We start from the raw sequence: 14,281 nt of genomic DNA, 5'->3' as shown, positions 1-14,281 counted from the left end.
TGTGAGTGTAAGTATATGCCTTTTTTGTCTTCCAAAATGTATTTATAAATTCTAACTGTTATATTTATTCATAGCATTTAGATAAACTACTCAAAAAATGTGAATTACTGAGAAAGATATAAAAAATACTGCCACACCCAGAGAAAATGGAACCTGAAGATTATTACAAATAAACTAAAGATTACTTAACACAATTATATACAGTACAGTCCAAAAGTTTGGAACCACTAAGATTTTTAATGTTTTTAAAAGAAGTTTCGTCTGCTCACCAAGGCTACATTTATTTAATTAAAAATACAGTAAAAAACAGTAATATTGTGAAATATTATTACAATTTAAAATAACTGTGTACTATTTAAATATATTTGACAAAGTAATTTATTCCTGTGATGCAAAGCTGAATTTTCAGCATCGTTACTCCAGTCTTCAGTGTCACATGATCCTTCAGAAATCATTCTAATATGCTGATCTGCTGCTCAATAAACATTTATGATTATTTTCAATGTTGAAAACAGTTGTGTACTTTTTTTTCAGGATTCCTTGATGAATAGAAAGTTCAAAAGAACAGCATTTATCTGAAATACAAAGCTTCTGTAGCATTATACACTACCGTTCAAAAGTTTGGGGTCAGTAAGAATTTTTATTTTTATTTTTTTGAAAAGAAATTAAAGAAATGAATACTTTTATTCAGCAAGGATGCATTAAATTCAAGTAGTGGCAGTAAAGACATTTATAATGTTACAAAAGATTAGATTTCAGATAAACACTGTTCTTTTGAACTTTCTATTCATCAAATAATCCTGAAAAAAAATATTGTACACAAATATTTTGTACAATTGTACACATTAAATGTTTCTTGAGCAGCAGATCAGCATATTAGTATGATTTCTGAAGGATCATGTGACACTGAAGACTGGAGTAATGATGCTGAAAATTCAGCTTTGATCACAGGAATAAATTACTTTGTGAAATATATTCAAATAGAAAACAGTTATTTTAAATTGTAATAATATTTCACAATATTACTGTTTTTTACTGTATTTTTAATTAAATAAATGTAGCCTTGGTGAGCAGACGAAACTTCTTTTAAAAACATTAAAAATCTTAGTGGTTCCAAACTTTTGGACTGTACTGTAATTCAGATTTTATTTCATTCAGATCTCATTCCCTTTAATTTGCAAAAACAATTTTTGTATTTTTGTATTTTTTCTTTAGATAACAATGAATAAATTAGATGTCATAAAATTATTCATCTTTAAAACCAACAAAAACTTCGAACTAAAATTGGATTCTTCAGGTGATGAACTTGACATCTCACAGCTTCAGGCAGGAGACCTTATTCTGAGAGGAATAAATGGCGTAAATTTAAAGATTTATCATGCTGGAATTTTCTGTGGGCAAAATGATGTCATTCAGTTCACTTGTGCAGGTAGAGAGTTCTTGGTGTTAATTTCTCTTTCTCTCTCTGTCTCCCTCTATTTATAATATATATATATATATGGGTCAATGACGTGACGCCTAATTTAACATGTTAAATTAACACTGGTGTTTGTATAATCCGGTGTGGATATATAAACACTGGCAATTTGTTAATGTTAATTTAACACTAACAGTGTTCATTTAACACTGGAGGTTTTACTGTGTGTGTGTATATATATATATATATATATATATATATATAGCATAAATATTATTAGTCAAAATAAAATCACTTTGGATGGTGGTGCAACACTATTCAGCAACAATGTCTCTGCAAACAAAGAGCTTCTGCAAATCTGAGAATGAATACGTGTACAAAGAGCCAATTTAAGTAATTTTTGCTATTTTCTTTCATAAAGTTACAATAAAAAATATATTCTAAATTGCACTGAGTATATTATTGATGCTTTGAGAACAACTATCCACAAAATAAACATTTATATATTTTTTACATTTTGATTTCAGGCAATGTGAACCAAAATCCAGTGTCTATCCGCTATAGTTCACAAAGCAGCAATTCAGTATCGTCAACCCAAACTGGAATTGTGGACAAAATAAGCGTGAAAAAATTCATCCTTGACCAGAAACACTATGTTTTCCGTTTGAAGAATGGTCCCCCTGCAGACCTCGCTGAAAGGATTGACGAAGCAATGGATGAAAATAAAGAATATCATTTACTTAGAAATAACTGTCTGCATTTTGCACTGAGAGTGCTGGGGGTAGGCAAATGCAAATTTAATTAGTTTTATAAGTGAAATTAACATTGATCTCTGAAAAAAAGTATAAAATTTTTATTCTTCTTTGCAGTTCACACCAGACACCATGCCAGAAAGGTATGCTGCAGTATCTATTTAGTTCTAACTTTACTATTTGTGCAATGTTCTACATTCAATGTCTTGAAAACTACAATTTATTATTTTTGGAGATGAGAAGTTAGTGAGGATAGAAGTCATAAAGGTCATATTTATAACAGAAGTCATTATTATGTGAAATAAAACTCTCTCTCTCTCTCTCTCTCTCTCTCTCTCTCTCTCTCTCTCTTTAACTTTTCTACAGCCTCTCAGATGACACAGGTGAGATCCTACTGTCTGTTTCTGTGTTGGATAAAATGTATTTATAATAAACTAAACAGCATTACTGTGACACTACATTATCTGATTGATCTGTTTATCTCCTTCAATTTCCTTATTTTATTCTAGATGAGGAAAAGGAAGAATTTGAAGATGATGTTCCTTTACAACCCTCCAAAAAAAAAAAATTATAATTTAAAAAATAACAGTAAAAGGTGTCAAAGTAAATCTGACATTTATAATTGCATATTTTACTGTCAGAATATTTCTATAAGATTTTTAGTTGACCTGTGATTTTGAAATAGATTAACACATCAAACTTCACATTAAATATATATTAGTGTGTAAAACATTCTCAGATCAGAGTAAAAATTAAATTATATATGTTTGATTTATATTGATTGAATAAAAGTATTCGAGATTTAACAATGACAACGCTGTGGCTTGAAGTGTCTCGATGGGTGTGTCTCTGGACGTGCCAGTCATTCCTGGTTGCAAAAGTGAAACAGAATGAGTGTCTGTGTGAGTGGATTTGCATGTGAATTTGTGAATGTTTTATGAAAAGATCTGTTGGTGGTGAATGATTCTATGATGGATTTGAAGCAGAAACTCACATCTGTGCTGTTAATCAGTTTCATTAGTTCAGCAGATTTTGTGCCCTCTTCATTTACAGCACTGTACATGCTACTTTGGGTTTTAGTTTACAGTGCAATATGTACTAATGTTAACAGATACAACCTTTGATTGTAAAATGTATTAGTAAATGTTGACGTTAACATTAAATAAGATTAACAAATGCTGTATAAGCATTTTTCAGTGTTTGTTCGTTTACTAAACTAATATTAACAAATGAAACCTTATTGCAAAGCACAATAAAATACAATTAAAATGAATTGAAATACAAAGAAATTGTAAAAAGTTCTTCTTTTAAATGAAAACAATATTGCCGTCAAGATTAGACCAGTTTGTCTGGTCAAAAGAGAAGGAATTGAACATTGAATATTATACGTTGCTGGATTTCCAACAAAACAATACCGACCATCATTGAAATCTAACCCAACAAAACTGTCTGTCTTTGAAATCTTGTAAAAGAACAAATGAACAAAACCAACCATCATTGAGATTGTAATGAAACAAAACCATATGTCTTTGAAATCTTGTTGGAAAAAGGAAAAAAACCAACTGACACTGAAAACTGACTGTCACTGAAATCTTGTGACGAAACAAAACCGACTGTCTTTAAAAAAGGAACAAAACTGACTGACACTGAAAACCGACTGCCATTGAGATCTCGTAACTGAACAAATGAAAATTTGACTGACAGTGAAAACTGACCATCACTGAAATCTCAAAATGGAACACAACCAACTATCACAAAACTGACTGTCACTGAAATCTCATAACCGAATAAACAGAGGTCATTGAAATCTCAGAACCAAATAAAACCGGCTGTCATTGAAATCTCGTAACGGAACAAAGGAACAAAACTAAAAACTGACCATCGAGATCTCATAACCGAACAAAACAAACATCACTGAAATCTTGTAATGAAACAAAACCGGCTGTCATTGAAATCTCGTAACGGAACAAAGGAACAAAACTGAAAACTGACCATCGAGATCTCATAACCGAACAAAACAAACATCACCGAAATCTCGTAACGAAACAAAACCGACTGTCTTTGAAATCTCGTAAAACAAGGAACAAAACCGACTGACAAACCAACCGTCACTGAATTGTAAAACAGGGTTTGTAATTCAAAGTATGGTACAACACAATTATTACATTCAAATGACATCAGTAATTCATGCTATTTCACAATGATTGTAAAATCATCATCTGATCGCATTTCAGCTTTATTTACCACAAACATATTTGACAAACACACGATCAAATCATCCAAAGAAGACAAACATAATATAATATAATAGTTAAGAGCCCAACTAATGGAAATACCAATCACCATTATGGTGACTTCAAATGAAACAAACATTAGCGTAAAACTTCTGTAGATGAATGACAGAAATAAAGTCAATCTGGTTAGTAATATGTGAAGCTGTAATGCTGTTTGTGGAGTTGTTTAATCCTCCTCTGCTGAGGTCTGAAGAGTTTTAATGTCTTCTTTTATCTTCAGTTGATTTCATCTAATGCTGTGTCTGAAGTCAGCTGTAGCTCTTGTGTTTCTGTTTGTCTGTTTGTCTCATGTAAAATCAGGATTCATTTTTGCATAGCATTTTTGCACAAACATACCTACATTCTTAAAAATAAAGGTTCTTTATTGGCAATGGAACACATCCTTTGCACAAAGTTTTTTTTTTTTTTTTTTTTACAGTAGGAAAAGTGTTCTTTGACAAAGTACCCCTGCACAAAAACTCCTTTTGGTTCTTCCTTGGCAACACAGAAATTATGGTTTTAGCATGCAAGCTGTAACTGGACAGAACAGAAACTGAAAGCGAACCAGATGCTGGAGAACAAAGTAGAAGCTAACCGACTCTGCAGGTCTTATCAATAAATTTTAACATAAAGAAATCCATCTTTAAGAGCTGCAATGATTACGTGGAATGAGATTGTGTTCTTACTAGATGGAACCCACAAGAAGTTTGAACTGATTGAGAAAAATGACACCGGCGTACCATCACAGCTTAGAACTGGAGACCTTCTTTTGAGGAAAATATATGCCCATGGACCTTACCATGTTGGGATTTACTGTGGAAAATATGTTCTTGAGTTTACAGGTAATCATTTCACTCTGTTAATTTTGAAATAAGCTATCACTTGTCCATCTTGAGGTTAAAAATGAATGATCAAAGGGTGTAAAAATATTCTTTACTTAATAGTTGTGTACCTAAAGACATTGTTGTTTCTGATAGCTCCTGAGAACTCAAAATTTTGTGATCAAATCACAAGTTTTTCATCAACCAGCCAGTCTGGCACAGTGAACATGAAAAGTGTGAAGAACTTCATTGGAAACAAGCCGTACCGTGTCCTCCGTCTGAAGATGGATATTCCTCAGAATTTCTCGGACTTGGTTGATGCTCACATGGAATATGATGGGGTCTACCATCCTTTGACGAATAACTGTCTGCATTTTGCACTCAGACTCCTGGGGGTAGGCAATCAGCAGAAATCATTTACACATTCATTTATGAAAGTATTATATTACATGAAAGAATTGAATAAATGTTTATAATTCCTTTATATGCAGCTGGAGTCAGGGTCTATTCCAAAAAGGTATACATTCATTTAATCTTTATTCATGTATTTAATATTATAATAATTTTTAAATGACAGCATTTAAGTTTAAAAGTATATTCAATCTTGAGAAATATTCACCAACTATGCTGATACATTTCTGATCTCTTCTGCAGTTTGTCACAGCAAAGAGGTAAGATCATTTTCTGACATATTTTTACTATTTTGATTCATTCATCTTCCTGATATATATTTTGTGTTCTTTTAGATGAGGAAATCGCCATGGATGATATGGAAGAAAGAGCTGCTCTGACAGATTCGCAACAACATGGAACTGAAGTGAATTAACCTTACACTTTAAAACTCGTGGAGTTTTAAAACGAGTTATATTTGTAACAGAATATTAGTGCTGATTAAATATCACTGCCTCAGAGATAAGAAATCCTAATCCTGTCTGATTTATGGAATGTAAAAAAAAAAAGTCAAATAATAAATCAGCCTCAGCCTGTTATTTTCTGTGAACAAATAAACAACAATTGTTTTTCATTTCATATTTAAAGTTGAAATAAAGATAACTTAGCACTGGAAGGACTACATAAACTAAACAAATCTCCTACGGAAAGAGGATATATAAGGTCATCAGATAGCTTGTATTGACATCAGAGAGTGAACTATCAGAGAGAACACAAAGTGGTGAAACAACAGCACCTAATTTCTCATGCAAGAAATTATTATTATTATTAAATTACATAATCAGACATTTAATTCTCTCAATTACATTGCAAAGCATTCTTATATATTATATAGTTACTAAAGTTTTAAATATGGATATTTTTTCCATCTTCAAAATGCCTTTATTAACCCCCTGGAGCCGTATGGATTATTTTTATAATGGATGGATACATTTTTTTTGGCTTTAAAATCTGGCCCCCCTTCACTACCTTTATAAAGCTTGAAAGAGCCAGGATATTTTTAAATATATCTCCGATTGTGTTCGACTGAAAGAAGATGAGGGTGAGTAAATCATGGGATTATTTTCATTTTTGGGTGAACTAACCCTATAAACTTCAAACGTCTAACCATATCTGTACAAATTCACACTGTCGCAGACACGTCAGGCTCCACCATCCACCAATCACAACGCACTCAATCACCCGAGTACTGATCACCGACACCTGCATCTCATCATCACGGCAATCACCCACAGTACTAAAGACTCACACTCACACACACTCTTCATCCGGTCTCATTTGCATCAAGACTTACCTGTATGCTTACCTCAAGGACTCCTAACGATCTACTTACCTGTCTCCAGCGTCTCCTGTTCTCCTCGTGTGAATCCCCATCTGTGTGTGAGTGTTCTCCGTCTCCAGCGTCAAGTTACTCCAGCGTCATTCAAGTTCTTCTCTTCTACGATCACAAAAGGACAGTATTACTTATCTGCACTCTAACCATCATCATTGCATCACGTTATATTCACCTGCACTGCTGTTTCACCTTGTTGGTACCAATAAACATCACTGTTTGTGTATTCCTGTCTCCGAGCCTTCTGTACTGTAACACACATATAGCGGGCAACAATTAAAAAATCTGATTTCAAATTCATCAATAATGTAGACATCAACATGTTGCTAGAGGGAACGTTCCTCAACAAATGTAAACCATCAGATAGAGGGTAGAGTGACAACCACTGTGACAGGAAATAAAAGTATCCAATCACAAACATTACAAAACTATGTTACAGAAAAGATTACAGATTTTTTTTTTTTAAAAAAGATGCATTTATTTCATGTGACTCTTCTGAGAATGAATATATTTGTAACAATGTCAAAAGTTCAGGGAAGAAGAAGGCGGGAACTAGTCTGGCTATCACCAGAACAAGCTCAATTTAAAATTGAACATTGGTCTGGGGAGTCTGTATGTATTTTCTACTGCACAAGAGGCGTGATCAACGAGCATTAGTCACGCAATTGGATAGTCCTTCAACCAATCAGATCAACGATCCGGGTGACGTACTTTTGCAGAGCGATGCGAAAACTCCAGACAGGTTTAGTTTGTATTGGTTTGTAGCATTGATCAGCGGTTTGCAGAAGCAGAAATGGCATCGAGCGATTTTTGCAGGTTGTGCAAAAAAACATGAAGTGAGTGGTATTTACACCCACTCGAGTGATTTGTTTGCTAAACTAAAGAAGTCATTTAGCATAGTTAAAAGGAATTGGATTGACGGTCATGCGAGAGACGTCATCGTGTTATACCCGCCCAGAGCCATAGAAAGAGCTCTGTACCCACCAATAGCGAGCAAGGTGGATAAGCCAGTCTGTGATTGGTTCCCGCAAAAATGTAAGAGTTGCAGCAAAAATGAATGTACGGGTTTCCAGACTGAGTTGCTGGGCGAAATCAAATCGTCGGCAGATCAGGCTGGGTTTACCCAGACTAGGCGGGAACTGGTGAACGTTCAACGAAACTTTAGTCAATAAACGAACACAAAATGAAAGTAAAGCAGCAGCCCCTCATGGACAACTGCCACACAAACATAAACAAACAACTTTTTACTTTCACTTTAAAAACAATGTAAAATCCAGGCCTGGTTCTCTCTCATCCTTCACTATCATCACTCTTCCTTTTATCCTTCTGGAGCTTCTCCGTTCCCATGGCTCTCAGCCCCGCCCTGCTTGCCACAATATTCATTTAGATTGTAGCAAAACAAAGTATCTTATAAGACAGACTAGTGCACATTGATACGTTTTGGTGTGTGCCTATGCTGCCTAAAAAACTGTCTAGTTAAGCTGCTCACTATGGTCTGGACCAGAGCTAACATCTCTGCTGCTAATTTGACTTATCAGGCTGAGATGTGAACACTGAGAGAGATACAGAGCTGTGAGTTTGTGTTTTGTTAGGTAAAGTCTGAGGGGGTGAAGTCAGCTGTAAGGAATGTGAGGCAGTGTGTTAATCTCTGCCGCTCAGCACACTCGCAGGATTGTGATTACCGTGCGATTGATGGCTGTTTGGAGAGCGAGAAGCCCTTCATTACCTGCTTTGATGTTTTCATGACTAAAATGCTTAAACATTTAACTGCTCAAAGACTTAAAGAGGCACAAAGCAGCCTGCAGGTGCTCGCAAAGACAAGCCCAAAAGCTCTCAGCACTCATGTTTTGATAGAGACCAGCATAAATCAACTGAGAACCAGAGCTGGCCGAGATCCACGCCTTCATTCAGACCGTCTGTGGAGAAACAGCGTTTGAACCTCCAGAAGTCTCCAGCTGGATAGAAATTAACTTTTCAATCCGGCATTATTTTTGCAGTACCGGTTGTTGGCACTAGTGGCGCACATAAAAAAACATTTGAGTGTGTCACCTGCTTTTTTATATTTATCTTGAGAACATCTCGCTCCTTATCTCGTTTCTTCGTTCTGCATCTCCTGTCCTCGCTTGTCTCACCCCTTCCTCTCATCTGTCTTCCTGACCCTGTTCTCCTCCTCTAAGGTTTTCCCGAGAGTTGCGTGCGATGGAAGGAGGGGAAGGAGGAGGGAATCTTTCATCAGCCTGCCTGAGCGACAGGGGGGGTCAGACCGCTGAGAGAGGGATTGCTTTTCAAAGGACTATCTCTTCATTTGTTTTTCTGGCAAAATTTCACTGCTGTTTAACAGAGGAGTAAAGAGCAAAATCCCTCCCTTTTAAGAGAAAAAGGGGCAAGATGGCCATCCGTCATCAAGGGTAATTTCAGAAAGGCCAATTTAGCTTTGATATCAGGAGTTTTCCTCCCTCCGTGACAGCTAAGGAAGATGGTATCTTAAACTTTCCCTTCCAAAATAGCTGTTCTCACATGCTCACACTAGAGGAAATTAGGTTGCTGGGTTACACAAATCCAACGAGCCCCCAGTCTACTATGAGTGATATTGCTTGTACATTTTAGACACAATTATTGCCAGTTGCTTTGTTCATTTCTCCTTCTTCGCAATAGTTCCAAATGAAGCCAAAGCAGGATCAATTTACGCGAGTAATGGCATTCCTGAAAGATTCAGTGTTGTTGAACTAATCGGTTGAGTGAATGATTCAATGATTCATTCATAAACGTGGTCACTTGTTTCCTGAATAAATTACTGTTGCTGTACTAATTAGTTAAATAAATGATTCAGCATTAAGATACAAAAATACCCGGATCACCTACTTCTTCCGGCGAGATTCTGAAGTGTGCGTATGATGGACACTTTACTATCCCATGAGGCCACGGGAGAGAATTTGTGAATGGAAGTGAAGCGACGCAACTGATGCTGATGGGTCACTTGATAAGGGCAACATAGTGAATGTAGTATGTCCAGATCACATTACTACACACTATATAAATTCTATATATATAAAGTTCTATATAGAACGTTTAGCGGTCATAAAGTAATTACTTATTCAAAATGAGTACCTAAGTGTACAAGAGTATACTATTTCGGACACAGCCATTGTCACTTTCGTTCTTGAAACATTTGTGTCTGTACGAATCGGTTGAATGAATGATTCAATGATTCACTCATACAGTCACTTGTCGACACCTACTGGCGATGTAACCTGCAGAAAGAGTTTGAAATTGACTATTACTGTGGTCACAATCGGCTTCCATTCTCTTAGAATGTTAGCTATTAAAATTAAAATTACTGAGCCCAGCTCAGTGCTTACACCATTTATTAGACTATGTTGGATGCAAACACTCAGGATGGTTGGAGATATGTTTGAGTGTGTGTGTGTTTTGTAACCTCATGGAAAAGAGATAAAGACTCTGTGTGTTTTTTAGAGAAGTGACCTCACAGATTTTTACTAGAGCTGTGAACCACAAGGGCCAAATCTGGCATCATAAACCTTTAACTGTGATAGGTAGAGACCACCGTGAAGACAAAACCCTACTGGCCTTTAGCTGAGAGTTCTTGAATCCCATCCCTCTTTATATTCCCTCTTCTGTTGGATCACTTCTGCTTGTGTCTATTTTGTGGCATGAGCCTATCACGCTACCTCCAAATAGCCAGAGGGCGCTGTCTCCAGCATTCTTCATTACCATTGTTGCACATTCTGCTGCAAACTATATTTGTCTTGGCAATGATTATACAACAATTCTGAGCCTTTATATTATTTTTTAATTAATTGTACATTTGTTGTTTATGACGTACACCATATATAAATGTTGTAATTACTTTTATGCATTAATACTTATGATTATTATCTTGTGGATTCACTCTTTTAAGAATGATTTGGACTGTTAAAAAAAAGTCAAAAAGTAATTTCCATTTTTTAAAATGACTCTGAAATTCTGCTGGTGTAACCAAACCTGTATAGGAGGATCCTATGGAAGCTCATTTCCACCATGAAATAAAAAATAAAAAAGGTAACTGCGACTTTGTATTTTACAATTCCAACTTTTTTTCGACTTAGTAAGAATCTATAACAGTAAGAATTGTGTGATATAAAGTCAGAATTGCGAGTTTTAAAGTCAGAATTACGTGATATAAAGTCAGAATTGTAAGTTATAAAGTCAGAATTACATGATAAAGTCAGAATTGCGAGTTTTAAAGTCAGAATTGTGAGTTTTAAAGTCAGAATTACGTAATATAAAGTCAGAATTGTGAGTTATAAATTCAGAATTGTGTTATAAATTCAGAATTGTGAGTTTTAAAGTCAGAATTACATGATATAAAGTCAGAGTTGAGTTATAAAGTCAGAATTACGTGATATAAAGTCAGAATTGTAAGTTATAAAGTCAGAATTACATGATAAAGTCAGAATTGTGAGTTTTAAAGTCAGAATTACGTGATATAAAGTCAGAATTGCGAGTTTTAAAGTCAGAATTACATGATATAAAGTCAGAGTTGAGTTATAAAGTCCGAATTACGTGATATAAAGTCAGAATTGTGAGTTATAAAGTCAGAATTGTGAGTTTTAAAGTCAGAATTGCATGATTTAAAGTCAGAATTGCAAGTTTTAAAGTCAGAATTACATGATATAAAGTCAGAGTTGAGTTATAAAGTCAGAATTATGTGATAAAGTCAGAATTGTGAGTTTTAAAGTCAGAATTACGAAATATAAAGTCAGAATTGTTAGTTATAAATTCAGAATTGTGAGTTATAAAGTCAGAATTGTGAGTTATAAAGTCAGAATTGTGAGTTTTAAAGTCAGAATTATGTGATAAAGTCAGAATTACATGATATAAAGTCGGAATTGCTTTATATAGTCAGAATTGCAAGTTTTAAAGTCAGAATTGCGAGAAATAAAGTCAGAATTATGTGATATAAAGTCAGAACTGCAAGTTTTAACTTTAGAATTATGTGTTATAAAGTCAGAATTGTGAGTTTTAAAGTCAGAATTACATGATATAAACTCAGAATTGCATGTTATAAAGTCAGAATTATGAGTTTTAAAGTCAGAATTAAATTATATAAAGTCAGAATTGTGTGTTATAAAGTCTGAATTTTGAGATATAAATTCGCATTTGCGTGTTATAATGTCCAATTGTGAGGGAAAAAAGACGTTTTTTTCTCAGAACTGTGAGTTTATGTCTCACAATTCTGACTTTATAACTCACAATTGCGAGAAGAAAAGTCAGAATTGTGAGATAAAAAGTCACAATTTCCTTTTTATATATTTTTTTAGTGGTGGAAACAAGCATCCATAGGATCCAATCCAATGATGGATAAAATCAAAGTCCCGTCCACATAATTTCTAAATGAATACTCAACTTCACTGAGACACACAATATTGATGCTTTAAATGAAAATGAACACTCTAATTGAGAGATGATTCCACTATGAATGAGGAATGCAAAAGAGAGGTGTGGGACACATGTAACCGGCTCAATCCAGCTCTTACTGTTCTGAAGCTTTAGTGAGCTCTTAAAAAACAGAATCCTGCACTTTTTACAGGACGAATCAGTCACACATCTTATTTTCCTATGGCTAACTCTCTCTATTTCCCCGTTTATCAAGGGCTGGGCTGAAATCAGGCCACGCTTGTAATCCCGCCTGAATGAAGGTTAACTAGAGTCTTCACATGCCAAACGCTCTCGGCTTCGGCTTTAAATCTACGGCATGTAGAATCCATCAGCAGTTTCTTTAGCGCTTTCCCACAAATAAAATCTCAAAGATTCCACTCGCAGCCCTTTCCAAACTGCTCTCAGCATAAACGCTTTTCCTCTCTCAAATTCAGACGTTAAAGTTTATTTGAAGGAGGCTGAATAAGAGAAAGCGAGAGGAATGGAAAGAAGGATAAAAGAAGCTTTAATCACAGAAAACGGCCCTGGAAAAAAATCGGAGAAGTTGTAGCTGGGCGATGCATTCAGAAGAAGAGACCATCTACTTCATATATTTATTTGGCCTATAAAATATATTTTAATGACCCCATGGTATCATCTCAGTAAACGTCACTAAAAAGGTGCTTTGTTTAGAAGATGCATTTTGTAGTGCAAACACTTTTAATGATTTTAAACTCTACAAGCTATGCTTTAAAAGAAAACAATGTTTTTTTTTTATTAATTGGTCCAATGATTCACAATTTTGTAAACAAATCTGTCATTGTGGATCAATTTGTTGAAACTGCATAGCCATTTTAAGGCCTATCTGTCTTTGTACTGAATCACTGACTCTCAAATAAAACACAGCTGCAACCCCGAGTGTTTGCTTTAAAACTGTTTCCATTCCTTCTTAAAAAGAGGGCAGATGTTCCAAAAACTCTTTCTTCCTCCACCAACGAGAGACATGAAGCTGAGTGTTTCCTGCAGCTTTAAGTAGGATATCAAAAGATGGAGCTCAAGCAATCGGATGGAGGAAATGAAGGCTTCCCAACATCCACAGAAGTTCTGTCCTAACTTCCACAGAAGTTCTGAACACAAAACTCAAAAGAGTTTCAGAGGAAAGAGCTCTTGAGTTGACGGACAGGAGTTTATCCTGTATAGAGATGTCTTCCTGTGAATATTTTGGTGGTGTGATACTCCTCACTGAGCATTTACAGCGCTGGTTAAAACACAGCAGGAGCTCAGAAACTGAGCCAGACACATGCTAGAACTTACAATAAAGGTACTGTAGAAGTACCATGGTTCATTGATCGCATCAGATGGAAATATCATACAAAAACTACCATATTTTGGTCATCCACCATGGTATTCTTAGAAGAACCATGGAGTACAATATAAAAACCATGGTACATGATTTATATTTAAGTAATATTACCATCTGATATCATGGTAATGTTACAGTACTTTATTGTGATGGTATTTTTTAACACATGTGTTTTGGACATGTTACGGCAATACCATGGTATACGTTGAATATACCATGGTATCAAAATATGGTAATCATTCAGGATTATATCAAAAAATACCATGCTTCCATGGATTTTTAGACATGTACTATGGTATTACCATGGTATTCTTGGAAGTACCATGCAAATACCATAGCACAGCATTATTTTCAGTACCATTGTATATTTTTAAGTACCATAGTATTACTATTTGATACCATTGTACTGTCACAGTACTTTTTTCTAAGGGTATAATTTTTGACATGGTACTTT

This window comes from Megalobrama amblycephala, linkage group LG15, assembly GCF_018812025.1.
Source record: "Megalobrama amblycephala isolate DHTTF-2021 linkage group LG15, ASM1881202v1, whole genome shotgun sequence".
Taxonomy (NCBI): domain Eukaryota; kingdom Metazoa; phylum Chordata; class Actinopteri; order Cypriniformes; family Xenocyprididae; genus Megalobrama; species Megalobrama amblycephala.
Note: the sequence above shows the minus strand (reverse complement) of the source record.